The sequence below is a fragment of the Pleurodeles waltl genome, chromosome 11, assembly GCF_031143425.1.
Source record: "Pleurodeles waltl isolate 20211129_DDA chromosome 11, aPleWal1.hap1.20221129, whole genome shotgun sequence".
Taxonomy (NCBI): domain Eukaryota; kingdom Metazoa; phylum Chordata; class Amphibia; order Caudata; family Salamandridae; genus Pleurodeles; species Pleurodeles waltl.
In genome coordinates this window covers 951,727,501-951,746,824 of record NC_090450.1, presented here as the reverse complement: position 1 = coordinate 951,746,824, position 19,324 = coordinate 951,727,501, and the positions used below count along the sequence as shown (strand labels likewise).

Here is a 19,324-nt window from a genome sequence, read left to right as displayed (position 1 = left end):
AGCACATACCCCCCTCACCCTCACCACCCCAACTCCTCACATATGTCCCAACATCACAAACCACCCATCCCAACACCAAGCCCTGCATGCAACAACAAAGCATGGACACCCATCACTAAAGCATGCCCACTGCACATACCCATACAACCCCCTAAACCATCATCACACAAGGTCCCACACAGGAATGCAAGCACTGGGGTACACGGTCACCCACCCATTGCACACCATGACACACACAGATGTAATAACCATCCTTTTATACCCCTGCAGGACCCCTACCCAACGTCACCAGACAGGAGAGTCCACACCACCTAAGGAATAGGCCCACAGTGATGACAGCACCTCTGTCCAACTGGATCTAGATGACCAGCCCGGCCCATCAGGGACCTCGGGACAGTCGGTTCCCCTCACACTGGAACAGGCCACCACACACCTTCCCCCCTCTGGAAACACCAGCACAGCACCCACCCAGCGGGCCTATACCTCCGTCCCCAGGACACGTCAATCAGCTGTGTGTCCACCACTACTGGGAACCCAGGATAACCCACCACCCCAACAACAGGGACCTGGGGGCAGTGATAGTGGGCACACGGTCCAGGGGACGGAGGCCCAGGAACACAGGGGAACTGGGAGGGCTGCTGTACAACAGGGGGCGGACAGGCCAAGGGAACCCACTCTCCACGAGGCCCTCTCCTCCATCATGGGAGCCTACCACCACTTCCAGGAGAAGATGGCAACGGTACTGGCCAAGTTTCAGGAGACCCAGCGCCTGCAGGAGGAACAGTATTTGGGCTTCAGGGAGGAACTCAGAACCATCAGCTCCACCCTGGGCACCATCGTAGGGGTGCTGAAGGAAGTACTCAACACCAGGAGGGACACTGTGGCACTACAAGGGGCCCCTGACACTAGCATGGACGATGAACTGCCCACCACCTCCGCCGTTGCTAGTGGACAGGACGCCCCGCCACAGGACCACCACACCAGCACCCCACCCCCTGCAGAGGGAGAACCACCCCGCAAACGGTCCCTGAGATCCAGGACAAAGACAGAGCACGATGCCAAGACCCCCGCCAAGAAATGAGACCACCCTGATTGTCATCCTACTGTCCCACTTTGTCACCCTGTCCATCCTTAAACAGCCCCAGCTCCACTTCCTAGGCCCATTTGGGCAATGCACCTGTGAGACTAATAGACTGGACTCTGCCATGGACATTCCTCCGCCATCACCCCTCACCATTTCACTACCCCCTCCAATATTGAGCACTTAAATAAACACACTTAAAGCACAAAACAATCTGGAGTCTGTCTGTGATTTCGAAATAGTGTATTATCAATTGCAGTGACAAAATGCTCTTTCAATTATAATGTCAACATACCTATGTCACACAGCTCTAGTCCATGAGGAATCTAAAAAGATGTCACACAGTGGGACCCACATCTGTGAAATCATAAGGGAAAGTGACAACTCAGTGACCATACACTGGGTGAAAACGACAGACAGTAGAGAGGTAGTAGTGTTAAAGTACATGTAGTAGGCAGGTCTGTACTCTTACCTGTGTCTCACTGGAAATATTGCTGGATCACTGAGTCCCTGTTGTTCATGTCTTCTTCCTCTGCTTCCTCGTCTTCACTGTCCACAGGCTTCACAGCTGCAACAACACCGCCATCTGGATCATCCTCCTGCAGAAAAGGCACCTGTCGTCGCAAAGCCAAGTTGTGAAGCATACAGCAGGCCACGATGATCTGGCACACCTTCTTTGGTGAGTAGAATAGGGATCCACCTGTCATATGGAGGCACCTGAACCTGGCCTTCAGGAGGCCAAAGGTCCGCTCGATCACCCTCCTAGTTCGCCCATGGGCCTCATTGTAGCGTTCCTCTGCCCTTGTCCTGGGATTCCTCACTGGGGTCAGTAGCCATGACAGGTTGGGGTAACCAGAGTCACCTGCAAATGGTGAGGGACAACTGTTAGACACGCACTAACCTGGAGGGATATCCCCAGACCCAGACAACCATTCCCATTGACTTGCCTCCAGGTGCTCACCTAATAGCCACACACGGTTCCTCTGGAGTTGACCCATCACATAAGGGATGCTGCTATTCCGCAGGATGTAGGCGTCATGCACTGAGCAAGGGAACTTGGCATTCACATGGGAGATGTACTGGTCTGCCAAACATACCATCTGCACATTCATAGAATGATAACTCTTCCAGTTTCTGTACACCTGTTCACTCCTGTGGCGGGTGACCAAAGCCACATGGGTCCCATTAATGGCACCTATGATGTTGGGGATGTGTCCCAGGGCATAGAAATCACCTTTCAGTGTAGGCAAATCCTCCACCTGAGGGAAAACGATGTAGCTCCGCATGTGTTTCAGAAGGGCAGACAACACTCTGGACAATACGTTGGAAAACATAGTCTGGGACATCCCTGATGCTATGGCCACTGTTGTTTGAAATGACCCACTTGCAAGGAAATGGAGCACTGACAGCACCTGCACTTGAGGGGGGATTCCTGTGGGATGGCGGATTGCTGACAACAGGTCTGGCTCCAACTGGGTACACAGTTCCTGGATTGTGGCACGGTCAAGCCTGTATGTTATAATCACATGTCGCTCCTCCATTGTCGACAGGTCCACCAACGGTCGGTACACCGGAGGATGCCGCCATCTCCTCACATGTCCTAGCGGACGGTGCCTATGAAGGACAACAGCGAGCACAGAGTCAAACAACTCAGAGGTACGTACCCACAGTTTACCCAGAACACAAATCATACACAAAAGGTGGCCTGTATGTCTGTTGAGTCTAGGCCTAGGTATGTGTGATGCAGTTGGAAATGAAGCCATGTGGGCCCCTGAAATGGCGGCTGCCTGACCTGTAAAGTGGGACAATGGGATGTGAGGTAACTGCGCTGGCGTTCTACACCGTCGCGGTAGGCGGTCGAAGAACGTGGCGCAATGCTGCATTGGTTAACATTGTACCCTATGTGTCCCAGGAGCCAATGACGATGTACGCCGGTGGTGACGGTACGCACCGCCGCAGACGTGACCGCCATTTTCTATCTGTTCAATCACTCAATACCTGATCTTCGACAGGAGACGACTTACACTGCAAGTGCTGCTGTGACCTCGGTCTGGAGGAGACAATGGCTCGAGTGTCTGGGGAAAGGGCCCCTGCCTTCACATCGGAGCAGTTGGAGAAGCTTGTGGATGGGTTCCTCCCCCAGTACACGCTACTCTACGGTCCTCCAGACAAACAGGTAAGTACACAGGGAGCATGTTGTATGGGCTATGCCTGTGTGGAGAGGGCTGGATGTAAGAAGGAAGGGGGGAGAGTGCTGCATGCATGAAAGACGGTGAATGTGTGTGCCACATGGCAAGGGTAGGGATGGGGACCAATCACTTTGACGGTGCAGCTGGTAATAACTTCTCTTTTTCCCCTGTACATTTCATGTAGGTCAGCGCCCACCAGAAAAAAGATATTTGGCGTGCCATCGCCAAGGACGTCCGGACCCTGGGGGTCTACCACAGACGAAGCGCCCACTGCCGGAAAAGATGGGAGGACATTCGCCGCTGGAGCAAGAAGATGGCGGAGGCTCAGCTGGGGATGGCCTCCCAACGTGGGAGGGGTGCCCGTCGCACCATGACCCCCTTGATGTTCAGGATCCTGGCGGTGGCCTACCCGGAGTTGGATGGGCACTTGAGGGCATCACAGCAGCCACTAGGGGGTGAGTACACTCTCATTCTGGTGGCTTTGCACGCAGTGGAGGTGTCTGGGTGGGGGAGGTGGGCTGTGGGTTTCCCTAGGCCAGGGCAAGTTCCATAGGCAAGGCCCCTCCGTAAGGCAGGCCATGTGGCACCCCACCCCACCTCACCTCTGTAGAGTGCCAAGTACACCTAGCCATGCCCCTGTGTCATCTATGTGTGCAGATGTCGTCCATAGCCTTGTAGGCCATTTCCCAGGAATTGCACAGTGGAGCCCAAGAGCGCGGCGTAGTGCAGGGGGCTTCTGTGTCTGTCGTGTCCGCCAACTGTAGCGGTAATGCATGCACTCAACATGTCTTTCTTCTGTCTTCCCCCCCTTTTTGTGGTCTCCCTGTTCTTGTGTGCATTAGCATCATCAGGCGGAGGAGCAATGGCACAGGAGCACGAGGGAGCTGCATCCCACATGGCCCTGGAGGGCGAGACTACGGACTCAGAGTTCACCAGTGGGACGGAGGGCGAGGGGAGCTCCACGGCGGGGACAGGAGCTGACACCAGCGACACCTACTAGTCCTCTGATGGGAGCTCCCTTGTGGTGGCGGCAACATCTGTGCCCCCCGCATCTACAGGTACAGCCGCCACCCCCCCTACCAGCACTGCCCTCCCAGCGGGCCCTCAGCCTTTGCCCCGTGCCCGCTTACCCAGGAGGGTAGGCATCACCTTCGCCCCAGGCACCTCAGGCCCTGCCCCAGTCACCCCTGCTGCCCTCAGTGAGGAGGCCATTGACCTCTTCAGGTCCCTCACTGTTGGGCAGTCTACCATTTTGAATGCCATCCAGGGTGTAGAGAGGCGGTTGCAACAAATCAATGCATTCCTGGAGGGCATTCATTCCGGTCAGACGGCCCTTCAACGAGCTTTTCAGACTCTGGCCTCAGCACTGATGGCAGCCATTGTCCCCGTCTTTAGAATCCCCCCTCCAACTTCCTCCACCCAGACCCAATCCCCTGTACCTCAGCCTATCCCAAGCACACCTACAGACCAACATGCACACACGTCAACACACAAGGGAAGCTCAGGCAATCATAAGTACCACACATCCCACAGGCACTCACGCAAGCATCACACACATGCAGACACAACAACATCCACTGCCTCCACTGTGTCCCCTCCTCGTCATCTCCCTCCTCCCTCCCAGTCTCATCTACACTCACACCTGCATGCACTACCTCTACAGCCACTACTTCCCTCTCCAGCACACCCAACACCACACCCCGCTCACGTGCAGTCACCACCCCCACTACCATTCACACGTCCCGGGTCCTCTCCCAGTGTGTCTGTGACGCCCCCTCCCAAGATACACAAACGCAGGCACACATCCACCCAACAGCCATCCACCTCACGACAGCCTCCAGCGCATGCACCTTCACCCAAAGTCACCAAACGTACACCTCCTACAACCACCACCTCTTCCTCCACTCCCAAACCCCCTCCAGCTACCCGTCCCAGTGTGTCAAAAAAACGTTTCCTGTCCAACCTTGACGTCTTTCCCACACCTCCCCCACCCCGCCCGTCTCATAAGTCCCGAACTAGCACCTCAGCCGCAACATCTCCGGGACCAGTGGTGCCTGTAGTCACCGGAATCTGGAGTGCACGGCCACCAGGGCAGCACGGAGCCACAGCACAGACAGTCCCCCACCTGTGAAGCATCAGAAGTTGGCCAGTGCCTGGCGGGAGAGGGGGAAGACTCCAGCCACCAAAGCCGCTCCCAGGGGTCCTGGTGGGAGTGTGGAGTCTGCTGTGACACCTTCCAAGCTGGGGAAGGGCCACAAGAAACCTGGCAAGTCTGGGAAGAGCAGCACAGCGGAGAAGACCGCCATCATCCCCGATGCCCAGGAGCCCATCTCCAGCACAATCCCAGCTGCCCAGGACAGGACCGCCAGCACTAGCCCAGCTGCCCAGGAGGCCACCGCCAGCACCAGCCCACCTGCCCAGGAGGCCACCGCCAGCACCAGCCCACCTGCCCAGGAGGCCACCGAGAGCACCAGCCCAGCTGCCCAGGAGGCCACCGCCAGCACCAGCCCACCTGCCCAGGAGGCCCCCGCCAGCACTAGCCCCACTGGGCCTTGAAGCATCGCCAGCAAAAGCCCAGCTGGGCCATGAAGGACCTCCAGCAAAAGCCCTGCTGGGCCATGAAGGACCACCAGCAAAAGCCCCGCTGGGCCAAGAAGGGCCGCCAGCAAAAGCCCCGCTGGGCTATGAAGGACCGCCAGCAAAAGCCTCGCTGGGCCATGAAGGACCGCCAGCAGCTGAGACCCTGCAATGGAGACTGCCATCTCAAGCACCGCTGAACAGCGCACCGCTGTCTCAAGCACCGCTGAACAGGGCACCGCCGTCTCAAGCACCGCTGAACAGGGCACGGCCATCTCAAGCACCGCTTGAACAGGGCACCGCCGTCTCAAGCACCGCTGAACAGGGCACCGCCGTCTCAAGCACCGCTGAAAAGGGCACCGCCGTCTCAAGCACCGCTGGCCCATGAGCGGCAAGGGCACTGATGCAACTGAGTCTGTCACGGGGTGAATGATGCACTCTTGGCACCAAGCCCCCTCCAGAACCAGTGGAGAAAAGCATCCACTACCCCAGTCCTTGGCAGGATGAAGCACTCTGGGCACCAAGCCCCCTCCAGAATCAATGGAGATAAGCATCCACTACACCAGTCCTTGGCAGGATGAAGCACTCTGGGCACCAAGCCCCCTCCAGAACCAGTGGAGATTTACATCCACTACCCCAGTCCTTGGCAGGATGAAGCACTCTGGGCACCAAGCCCCCTCCAGAACCAGTGGAGATTCACATCCACTACCTCAGTCCTTGGCAGGATGAAGCACTCTGGGCACAATGCCCCCTCCAGAACCAGTGAAGATTCACATCCACTACCTCCGTCCTTGGCAGGATGAAGCACTCTGGGCACCAAGCCCCCTCCAGAACCAGTGGAGATAAGCATCCACTACCCCAATCCTTGGCAGGGTGAAGCACTCTGGGCACCAAGCCCCCTCCAGAACCAGTGGAGAAAAGCATCCACTACCCCAATCCTTGGCAAGATGAAGCACTCTGGGCACCAAGCCCCCTCCAGAACCAGTGGAGATTTACATCCACTACCCCAATCCTTGGCAGGATGAAGCACTCTGGGCACCAAGCCCCCTCCAGAACCAGTGGAGATAAGCATCCACTACCCCAATCCTTGGCAGGATGAAGCACTCTGGGCACCAAGCCCCCTCCAGAACCAGTGGACATTTACATCCACTACCCCAATCCTTGGCAGGATGAAGCACTCTGGGCACCAAGCCCCCTCCAGAACCAGTGGAGAAAAGCATCCACTACCCCAATCCTTGGCAGGATGAAGCACTCTGGGCACCAAGCCCCCTCCAGAACCAGTGGAGATAAGCATCCACTACCCCAATCCTTGGCAGGATGAAGCACTCTGGGCACCAAGCCCCCTCCAGAACCAGTGGAGATAAGCATCCACTACCCCAATCCTTGGCAGGATGAAGCACTCTGGGCACCAAGCCCCCTCCAGAACCAGTGGAGATAAGCATCCACTACCCCAATCCTTGGCAGGATGAAGCACTCTGGGCACCAAGCCCCCTCCAGAACCAGTGGAGAAAAGCATCCACTACCCCAATCCTTGGCAAGATGAAGCACTCTGGGCACCAAGCCCCCTCCAGAACCAGTGGAGATTTACATCCACTATCCCAATCCTTGGCAGGATGAAGCACTCTGGGCACCAAGCCCCCTCCAGAACCAGTGGAGACTGTCATCCAGTTGTGAGACTGTGACTTCGCACTCCCCAGGATATGGCAGTGGCAACCCACCCACTGTAGAGACTTGAGAGACTGTGGCTTTGCACTCCCCAGGATATGGCAGTGGGCAACCCACCCATTGTAGAGACTTGAGAGACTGTGGCTTTGCACTCCCCAGGATATGGCAGTGGGCACGCCACCCACTGTAGAGACTTGAGAGACTGTGGCTTTGCACTCCCCAGGATATGGCAGTGGGCAACCCACCCACTGTAGAGACTTGAGAGACTGTGGCTTTGCACTCCCCAGGATATGGCAGTGGGCAAGCCACCCACTGTAGAGACTTGAGAGACTGTGGATTTGCACTCCCCAGGATTGAACAGTGGGCATGTGGCCCCCTCGTGGATTTGGCGTCGTGCAGTCAAGCGGCTGAGGTGCCACCCCTTTCCCTCCCCGAGGTGCCTGTTTAGTTGCTCTCTGATGCCCCTGCAGTGTTCTCTTCGTCATGGTCGGGGATCTTGTGTGGGCCTCGCCCATATCGTGTGGTCCCAGTGTTCCACGGACTTTCTTAGTGCACTACCTGGACTACTATGCTTGGTATATATTATGTACATGGTGTATATATATATTTCTGCCTACTTGCTTTTAATATATTACAATGGTTACACTCATTTTCTATTGTCTTTGCATTCTTCCGGGGGGTCTGGGGGTTGTAACTCTGATGTATTGATATGCATTAGTGTGTGTGTTGTAGTGGGTGAGGGTGGGGGTGGGGGTGTTGTGTGTGTGTCCCTGTTTTTTGCCTCCCCCCTCCCCTGTGTCGTAGGTGCAGTACTCACCGTGGTCTTCGCCGCCGGCGTTCGTGCTCCTGGTAGAGGAGCAGAAATACTATCACAGGGAGAATTTGGGGTTCCGGGTCCATGGCGTCCTCGTTCCTCGTGGGGTGTGTAGAGGTGAGCATTTTCCCTTCGGGATTCCTGTTTCCGCCGTGTTTTTATCAGCGGTTAATCCACCCCGGAAAAGGTGGCAGATTGGCCTGTCATAATAGTGTGGGCGGTACATTGTCTCCCACCTGTCTGTTGGCGGTGAACGCCGTGCTGTTTGTTTGTACCGCTGTGGCGGTCGGAGTGTTAAACTGTCTTTGTTGTCGGTTTACGCCACGGTCGTAATTGCAAATTTTTTACCGCCGGCCTGTTGGCGGTCTTACCGCCGCTTTAACACCGACCGCCAGGGTTGTAATGACCACCATAATGTGCTACTGGTGAACATTGAGCAACTAATATGCGCAGTGGTGAAACACAAAGTCATTGGTCAAACACAATTAGTAGCATCACATGAGGCCTGCGCATCTCTACGGAGCCATTCCACCAAGGGTTCTATTACAAGGCTGAATAAGAGGGGGGAAGGATGCAGCTCTAGCATGTACCTCTTTCAATAGGTTAAGGAGTCAAAAGAACACCACTGGCCCAAATCCCAGCCCAATGGGTTGCATAGAGGTTCTCAACAAAGTGTAGGAATAAGGGCTTAGGTTAATTCTAAATAAGGCTTGAAACAGAAATGTGAAGTGCAGTGTGACAAAGGCTTTTGCTATATCCAATGAAAGTAGGGTCACCAGGAAGTTATTGAACTCTTGAAAGCATAACATAAAACGTCTCAGACAGTGCTGTGTACTACTTTTGGGCATAAACCCATTCTGCTCCTTGTGTATCAATGTGGATATCATAGAGCGCAACCTGGTAACTGGAAAATTTGCTAACATTTTTGATTGAAAATTAGTTCAAGAGGCTTGGCCGGTGGAGGCACAGGTGTCCGTGGCTCATAAGGCTTCAGGATGACTTAGATGGAAGTGTTTCTCAGGTCATAAGCAGGGGTGCAAGTTTTAAAATGCCTCTTCATACATTGCTTTAAGGTGAGGTGCAATCAGTGAAGTGAATTTCTTAAACAAATTCTGCCAGGCAACCATTCTGCCCAGGGGTATTCCCAGAGAGCATCACTTTTAAAGCTAGTTGTATCTCCTCATCTGGGATAGGGAGAAGAAGGGTGGATCCATCATCCGGGGGACAGCAGATGCACCGGAAATTCCCTCAAAATAAGTTTTATTTTTAGGTGTGTGCAGAGTCTACTCAGGAGTACAGTTTTTTATAGTCTGAGGCAAAGGCTTCCATAATGCCTAGGGAGAATACTTTTAGGTTCCCAGTCGTGTCAAGTACAGAAGGAACTATTCTAGCCATATGTTCCCTAATGGTGAGCAGGTAAAGGAGTTTCCCTCCTTTGTCACCTATCACATATATCTTGCTATGGGATGTCAGCTAGCCCATCCATGCAATGTTGTGTAATTAGCGAGCCATCCATGCAGTGTTGTGTAATTAGCTAGCCCATCCATGCAGTGTTGTGTAATCAACTAGCCAATTCATGCAATGTTGTGTAACTCCTTTGTGACAGAGGTCCTAGCATGTCCGAGGAGGTGGTGTTATTTGTATTGTGCACTGTGAGTTTATCCTGTTCAAGCAGCGGGTTTACACATACCTCACTCTCTGTGTTTGCCCATGACATGGGTCACTGCATGGCCTGGGTCTTCACCTTAAAGGCCTCCCACATTATAGTCTGTGAAGTAACTGATTTCTCAATGAGATCAAAATATTCTGTAATTTTATCCTTGAGGAAGTCAGTGAACATGTTGTACATTAGTCACCATGCATTTAGGCGTCACACCCCTTGGCACCCTGTCAGTCATCAAATGATCATTTGGTAGGTGAAAGGTTGGGCAGACTCCCTAATAAATATATGAATCAACACAATCGAAGCAATGGAAATGACCTCCAAGGCGGGCAGGGATCAATTATTGCACTGAGGTCTCCACCCAGAAAGGTCATGCCAAGTGGGGAGTCTGCTAAGTGTAGTGCTTTCCTCTTATTTAGTTTCTGAGCACTAACATAACACAACAGAAATGCACTTCTGAGGTCAAAGAAGACTTTTATTGTTGTTAATTCTTAATATTTATGAATGACGAATTAGTAGCTTTCAAGTCCGCGTTAATCAAACAAAATATATCAGTTTGCAATATACACAGCAGGTTATATTTATAAGATATTGAATGCAAAGCAAAACAAATACTTCACCGTGTAGGAACTATTTACAGCTACATCTTTCTAAGGTCTGCAAGCTGATGACCCCTGTCAGCCGCGAGAAAGAGTTTCATCTACCCACACGGGATGCTGGCAGCTGGCGCCAAGCTCCAGCACGAGGTCCGGCAGATTCGAATCTGACTCTCTGCAGCCTGTTACATTCGTTACAAAGGTGTGCCCCCTCCTCTCAGACCTGGGAAACTGAGCAAGCCTTTTGGAGACTGGCCAGGTCTCCAAGACTACTCCTGTTCCCAAGCTCAAGCGAGGAAAAACAACGCCCATGTACCCTCTCTTATCAGGTCTAGTCTACTGTGAGAGCAAAACATCTTGGTTCATCTGGTGCAAAAACACAGCTTGGAAAAATACAGCTTGGATTCTCAACTGCAATGTCTAACTCCACGTTAAAGGCAATGGGCAGCTAACCTAAATATCAAATGCAATGTCATGTTAAAGGCAATAGGCAGCTAACCTAAATATCAAATGCAATGTCTAGTGTCATGTCAAAGCCCATAGGCAGCTGAGCTGAATACAAAATGCAATGTATAATATCATGTCAAAGCCAATAGGCAGCTGAGCTGAATACAAAATGCAATGTATAATATCATGTCAAAGCCCATAGGCAGCTGAGCTGAATACAAAATGCAATGTATAATATCATGTCAAAGCCAATAGGCAGCTGAGCTGAATACAAAATGTAATATATGATATCATGTCAAAGCCAATAGGCAGCGGAATGTAATATATGATATCATGTCAAAGCCCATAGGCAGAATATCTAATAGCATGTCAAAGTCAATAGGCAGCTAAATTGAATACATCATGTCAAAGTCAATAGGCATGCAATGTCAAAGCCAATAGGCGGCTAGACTGGATACAGCATGTCAAAGCCAATAGGCAGAATACAGAATGTAATGGCTAATGCAATGTCAAAGCCCATAGGCGGCTCAACTGAATACAGAAAGTAATGGCTAATGCCATGTCAAAGCCAATAGGCAGAATACAGACTAATGCAATGTCAAAGCCCATAGGCGGCTAAACTGAACAAAACATACCATGTGCTACTGGTGAACATTGAGCAACTAATATGCGCAGTGGTGAAACACAAAGTCATTGGTCAAAACAAACTCCATCAAATAGCAGGACAAAACATCAGCACAAAAAAAACATTATGATCAAAGCAATCCCTGTAAAGCAATAGAAGTGAATTAACACATTGATTTCATAACCTTTCACATCAGATACATCTACATAGAAAAGACTGGGCAATTTTTATACTCTGAATGAGTCTCTAATTCAACAGTGTTACCAATTTGATGTGGAATGAGTTCTGCTCATGTAAAGGTGCACGGTCCACCTGAAAGGTTTTCTGGAAGGTAAGCAAAAGTCAGAGTTCCATACGAGAGGGAAAAAAAAAAAAAACACAGCAAACAAGTTGAACTTGAACTGAAGGCGCAGTTTGCGCAAAATGGATCCATGGTGCTGGCACTTTACTCAGCCAGGTTCAGGTTGGGGATTCGGTCCCTTCCCCGACCACACACGCACACACCGGAAGGGGGACCACACAGCACACTCAGGGACAGTGGCGAAACGTGGTAGGATCTGCAAAAGAAACAAGTATGACTTTTCTTGCAAATAACATTTTTCATTTAAACTGCACCCTTCCTCTTTCTTTCCCTGTTTTATAATCAGCAGGACGTTTTTGGGGCCCTTTGTTATATTTTCTGCAGGTTCTGGAGGGTCACTTGGGGCTTCAGCCCACACATCAGCACTGAGGTTTTTATCTGCTGCGCCACAGCTTCCCTTTTCTTGCACTGTCAGAAGGGCTGGGGCAGACTCATTCTTTACCAAACCTCCATTCACTGCACTTTTGTCAATTTGGGCCATTCTGTCTCCAATTTGTATGAATGAATCAGATTCTTTTCTAGGTATCAGCATAATTTCGATTTTTCCTTGGTAATTTGCAGCAATCACTCTCCCTAAAACCTGATCAATTTGCCATTTCTGTCCTGGTAACTTTCCTCTCCCCAACTGCTCTGTGACTGCTTGCATGACAGATTGCTTTTGTGCGTGCTGCACAGTTTTTATCAAATCTAGGGGAATGGGCATCTCTCTCATCTCTGCCCACCTGTAAGTGGCTTTTTCTCTCAGCTGTTCACATTTCTGGGGCACCCACTTAGCCATCCCCACTAAGGCAGAATTCTGGGTGAACACTTCTCTCTCTGAATTTTTCTCATTAACATCTGCAAGGTAATTGAACCAGTTAGGTGCAAGCCATGTGGCTAAAACATTATCAAAGAACCAAAAATCAGCATAAAAATGACACATCTCACGTAGCTCTTGCTTTAAAATCTGACACACATTATACAACGCTGTTCCTTCTACTGTGCCAGAAAACAACATTTCAGTCAATGAATCATTAGTAAAACAAACATGCTTTTTATCTTCAGTAGACACGAATTCAAATGGTGCACACAATTTCATCGGTAATTCTTTTATCTGTGGTACTCTAGCCCTGTCTTGCAAGTACCAGATCCATTGTATGATTCTAGCTAGGGGCACTATTTTCTTTCCTTGTTCTTGATTTAAATGTACATAAGTATTTCCTTCTTGCACTGCGCAGAAACCTAAAGTCTGCATTATTTCATTTGCCAAATCACACGCGCGCAGCTGCATATTATTTTTCACAGTGACCATATACAAAAGTGTTAGGATTTCTCTCAAATGAGGGCTATTCTTTTTCCAAAAATCAAACAAGCTAATGAAACTCGGGGTGTCTTGCTCTAAAATCCTTCGTTTTACTTGTGCATTTTGCAACGGTAACTCGTAAATCACATTCTGAATTTGTCTGCCAAAAACCCTGGCTCACACGAAAGCTCAGTGCAGCTCGGAGCTGTCTTAACCCCCTCATTGCTGGAATGGGACAAGAAAGATTCTTCAAAAACAGCCCTTTTATAACTTTCAGTCGGGCTAATTTGCTCACGTAAATTCCTATTTTCATGTTCCAACTTCCTACATTTCTCCTGCATTTCTCTGTAAGCAGATAAAGGTATCCAGACCTTTCTGTCATCATTACTTCCAAAAGACACGTTTTCTACATATATACAACAGGAATTATTTCTCAAAACAACATCAGGCATTTTAGCTACACATGCATTTTCTTCTGTAATTCCCCAAACAGAAAACAATTCACAGTTTTTCTTAGCACCATCAGGCAGTTCATCAACACATGTATTCTCAGACATGGTCTGCCGTGCTACTGTGATTCTCCAAACAGAACAATTTCTGTAATTCTCCAAACAACAAAAAACAATTACACTTTTAAAGTGTGCACTTAGAAATCTACTAACTCGTCAAACCCCTTCTTAATCACCTCTTAATGACCGACCCCACGACTCCAGGTACCAATTGTAGTGCTTTCCTCTTATTTAGTTTCTGAGCACTAACATAACACAACAGAAATGCACTTCTGAGGTCAAAGAAGACTTTTATTGTTGTTAATTCTTAATATTTATGAATGACGAATTAGTAGCTTTCAAGTCCGCGTTAATCAAACAAAATATATCAGTTTGTAATATACACAGCAGGTTATATTTATAAGATATTGAATGCAAAGCAAAACAAATACTTCACCGTGTAGGAACTATTTACAGCTACATCTTTCTAAGGTCTGCAAGCTGATGACCCCTGTCAGCCGCGAGAAAGAGTTTCATCTACCCACACGGGATGCTGGCAGCTGGCGCCAAGCTCCAGCACGAGGTCCGGCAGATTCGAATCTGACTCTCTGCAGCCTGTTACATTCGTTACAAAGGTGTGCCCCCTCCTCTCAGACCTGGGAAACTGAGCAAGCCTTTTGGAGACTGGCCAGGTCTCCAAGACTACTCCTGTTCCCAAGCTCAAGCGAGGAAAAACAACGCCCATGTACCCTCTCTTATCAGGTCTAGTCTACTGTGAGAGCAAAACATCTTGGTTCATCTGGTGCAAAAACACAGCTTGGAAAAATACAGCTTGGATTCTCAACTGCAATGTCTAACTCCACGTTAAAGGCAATGGGCAGCTAACCTAAATATCAAATGCAATGTCATGTTAAAGGCAATAGGCAGCTAACCTAAATATCAAATGCAATGTCTAGTGTCATGTCAAAGCCCATAGGCAGCTGAGCTGAATACAAAATGCAATGTATAATATCATGTCAAAGCCAATAGGCAGCTGAGCTGAATACAAAATGCAATGTATAATATCATGTCAAAGCCCATAGGCAGCTGAGCTGAATACAAAATGCAATGTATAATATCATGTCAAAGCCAATAGGCAGCTGAGCTGAATACAAAATGTAATATATGATATCATGTCAAAGCCAATAGGCAGCGGAATGTAATATATGATATCATGTCAAAGCCCATAGGCAGAATATCTAATAGCATGTCAAAGTCAATAGGCAGCTAAATTGAATACATCATGTCAAAGTCAATAGGCATGCAATGTCAAAGCCAATAGGCGGCTAGACTGGATACAGCATGTCAAAGCCAATAGGCAGAATACAGAATGTAATGGCTAATGCAATGTCAAAGCCCATAGGCGGCTCAACTGAATACAGAAAGTAATGGCTAATGCCATGTCAAAGCCAATAGGCAGAATACAGACTAATGCAATGTCAAAGCCCATAGGCGGCTAAACTGAACAAAACATACCATGTGCTACTGGTGAACATTGAGCAACTAATATGCGCAGTGGTGAAACACAAAGTCATTGGTCAAAACAAACTCCATCAAATAGCAGGACACTAAGCTATGAGTAAGTGAGTGCATGTTGACCTCTGATATGTTTGAGGGGGCATAACTGCTTGAAAGTGTCCACGGGGGACCTTACAACAACTCTGAGACCAGTAAATACCTGTCTAACTTGTCTGTGCAAGTTACCTGCACAGACAGAGGGAAGAATTTCAGGAGAAGGATGCTGACCCCTCAGGACACGTAGGTGAAGTCAGAGTGGTAAACACAGGTATAACCATACCTTCCTAGAAAATTGCGTTTCTTTCAGCATTATGACGTCTGGAGTGTGGTCTTTAGTAAAGTGTACAATTTTCCCAACAGTTAATGTTATTGGTCAGGCCGGTCACATTCCATGATATCATTTGTTATCTCTCTTGCCTGGCTATATGTACATCGTCAATCACTACTCTGAAGTTGTAATATGAGAGCATGTCTGCAAAGAAGGATTAAACAGTGAACTGCAAATCTGAAGCCCCACTGTGGTATAGTCTTTTCTGTGGGCTTTATATTTGTTCTGATGCTTCACCCTTGATGCATTGTTAGCAAGTTCTAAAAGGAATGTTGAAAATGTTGTGTCCAAAAGAACTGACAATTAGTGTGGGCACTGTGGAGCTGGGTTTATGAGGATAGAGTTTCTCCTTTCTTCAATAAAGAAATTGACAACTGATCATGGTCTCCTGAAGTTTACTGGTGGATCCTACTGACTTCTTAGTGGCAAAGATGTCAACAACCTACTTGTGTTTTTATTTTTTTTATATATATTTTTATTTGTTTTACTTTTCAGATACATATTGTAGGCTTTGCACAAATATACAACAGGATCCCATTTATCTGAGTAGGATACATTCAAACAACTAAACCCCCCTACTTGTGCACACTTCAGATCCACCTGTGATATTCAATATTATTACCTGCTGCATTGGCTGGGTTCCTGAGCATGTAGTGTGACGCTGGGGAGCCCCGCATGCGCTTACTAGGGTGGTCTATCTTCTGCTGGGTCTAACCATTGTGTTGGATAGTGGTTCCTTTATGTGGGTTCAGTTATAAGAAGCGGTGTCGATGCTTGTGTGTTTACTCTGTGTATTGTCTAGTGTGCTTGAGCAAGTGAGCGGACAAGCAGCTGACACGAGGGGTGTTGGGCTTACTCATTGTCAGTGAATTACACAGCGGGGAGCAGTGCTGTTGTGGGATGTGCAGGCAAGTTTCTACTTATCATCATTTTTAGCCTTGAGTTTGGTCACCAATGTTTCCCAGGCGTCGCACCCTGTGTGTTGTTGTCCATCTCGTGCCAGTTTCTTTAGCACCTGATATTCTGTGCGGGCCCAACGCAGTGTGAGGGTATGCCAGGATTTCTGATCGGGTGCTTTAGGCGCTTTCCAGTGCATTGCTATCAGTCTTTTATACATCACGCATGCTAAGTCTACAAATTTGTGTAAATGCCTGTGTTTTTTTGCTCTTGTCCTCAGCCCCAGTAGGCAGGACTTAGGGTCCACAGCCAACACAAGTCCTGTCAGTTCTGAGATCTCTAGTACCACCTCTTTCCATACTTTTTGTATTCAAGGGCATTCCCAGACCATATGGTAGAAGTATGCCAGTGGCGCTTTACATCTAGGGCATGTCGGCTCCGTTCCGGGGAACATTCGCTTTAGCCTAGCTGGGGACAAATACGTTTGATGTGTGAAATTGAAATGGGTGTAGCGAAATCTGGGATTCCTCGACACACCTCGAGCATGATACAGAGCTCTCGGCCAGTCTTCTTAAGGGATCGGGTCAGGGAGGACAGTGTTCCACCTCTCCCTAGCCCTCTCCATGTGCGGCTCGAAGGGCTTGTTAAGGATCTTGTATAGGCTCGATACTACTTTTGTTTGGGCATCATGTTGTAGTATGTGGTGGATTATGGGAGAGGTCTTTGGTTCTAGGGCTCCTGTCCCCCACGTTTTTTTGATTGCATGACATATGGCATGATATGCCAAGAATTGTCCGGGGTTCACTTCAGTGAGAGCCTGTATGGCTTCAAATGACATTAGCTTACCATCCTCAAAGCAGTCGCCCACTGACTGAATGCCCACCTCTGTCCACACAGACTGTGGGTGCGTTGCGGCCGCAGTCCACCCCGGGAGGCGATCCAGTGGGATATGCGGGGAGTAGGGGAGCGTCTTGTGCCCCTTCTGGACATATTTCCCCCAGTATGCATGTGCCACTGCCAGAAGTGGGTTAACAGATTCGCTCTTGGGGTGTCTGATTGACAGCCATGTTAACAGTGGAGTCCCTTTTAACCGGGTCTCCAGCCATACGGACTCTGCCAACGCTGGTCTGTGAATCCAGTTCTGTAACCACTGCAGCTGTGCAGCCGCATAATAAAGTTCAAAATTGGGAGCTCCCAGACCGCCCGCGTCTACTGGGCGTTGCAGTGAAGTTAGTGCCACACGCGCTCTGCCCCCACCCCATATGAGTTGTAGCAGCGTTGCATTCAGATTACTGAAAAAACTTTTGGGGATGTTAATCGGCAAGGCCTCAAAATAATATAACAGCCTCGGCAGTATCAGCATATTCGCGACCGCCACCCTACCTGGAGGCGATAGCTGCAATTTATTCCAGAATCGTAGCGAGCCCTTTATGGAGGCCAGTGCTCTCCCCAAATTACCGTCTCTGAGGTCATCTATATTGTGGTATATGCCCCGACGGAGCAGTCTCCTGCCTCGCCAGTGACCACCTGACCAGTGGGAACGCGCACGACTTTTCCCAGTTTACCACTAGGCCGGATATACCTCCAAATTCGGCAAGCAATGACATTACTGAGGGTATCACCTCATTACTTTTCCGGATGTATATTAAAGCATCATCCGCATATAGCGACATTGCATGATGAATCCTGTTCCTGACTATTCCCCAATTATTTTCCATCGAGCGTACTCTTGCCGCTAATGGTTCCATTGCTATAGCAAACAGTAATGAGGATAGGGGGCAGCCCTGTCTCGTGCCGCTGGAGATTGGGAAACTATCAGATATAACTCCGCCCGTTTTCACTCTGGCTTGTGGGTTGGAGTAAAGTGTCCGAACCCAGCGTGTGTAATTGGGGCCTATTCCCATTCGCCGCATTGTGGCTAGGAGGAAATCCCACTCCAGCGTGTCAAATGCTTTTTCAATATCCAATGATAACACCATTTCGTCGTGTGCATCCAGGGGGGTATCTCCCATTATGCTCAATAATCTGCGGATATTTAGGAAAGTGTTACGCTTCGGGATGAAACTGTTTTGATCGTCATGTATTAGGGTGTGTATGATGGGAGCTAGTCTATTTGCCAGTATTTTACCCAATATTTTACAGTCTAAGTTTAAAAGCGAGAGTGGTCTGTAAGATTTGACATCCGTGGGGTCCCGTCCCTGTTTGGGGTGAACCACTATCATGGCTTCTCTCTGGGATGAGGGCAGTTGTTCATTGGCCCACGCCTCTTCAAACACCTTCAACAGTTGGGGCTTCAAGCGAGACGAGTAGGTAGTGTAATACTCTATCGGGAGGCCATCTATGCCAGGTGCTTTGTTCCTGGGCATCTGCACTAGGGCTAAGTCTATTTCTCCCGCTGTCACAGTAGCTTCGAGGGAGTCCCTGTCTGCTGGAGATAATTGCAGTAGGAGAGAGCCCCCGAGGAAGGACTCGAGTTGCAGAGACGTGCACGAGGTGCGTTTGGTGTATAAATTAGTATAGTATTCTCGAAACGTTTCGTTTATTTCGACTTGCGTAGTGACCGTAGTATGTGTACCAACCTGTATGGCCCCGATAGGGGATTGCTGTCTGTCCTCCCGTAGCTGCCACGCCAGCAATCTTCCCGACCTATCGCTTTCTGTGTGCAGACGCATTAAATGGTAGTTATAATCGTGACATCGGAGTCTGCTGTCTACTTCGTTATATTTTGAGCGCGCTTCTTTTAGCACTGAGTAG

At 49.4% G+C, this 19,324-nt stretch overlaps 1 protein-coding gene across 3 annotated transcripts in view; it reads right to left on the bottom strand.

Moving 5' to 3' along the window:
* The window catches only part of LOC138266392 (putative nuclease HARBI1), a 331,311-nt gene that overhangs the window by 259,182 nt on the left and 52,805 nt on the right, over positions 1 to 19,324 (bottom strand). Inside the window, exon 3 of one of the 3 annotated variants that reach the window (XR_011199498.1) lies at positions 10,452 to 12,214. The exons of the other annotated variants lie outside the window; for them this stretch is intronic. The gene's annotated coding sequence lies outside the window, so the exon portion shown is untranslated. Of the gene's footprint in view, positions 1 to 10,451; positions 12,215 to 19,324 lie in introns of those variants that run through there. 3 annotated transcript variants of the gene reach the window in all.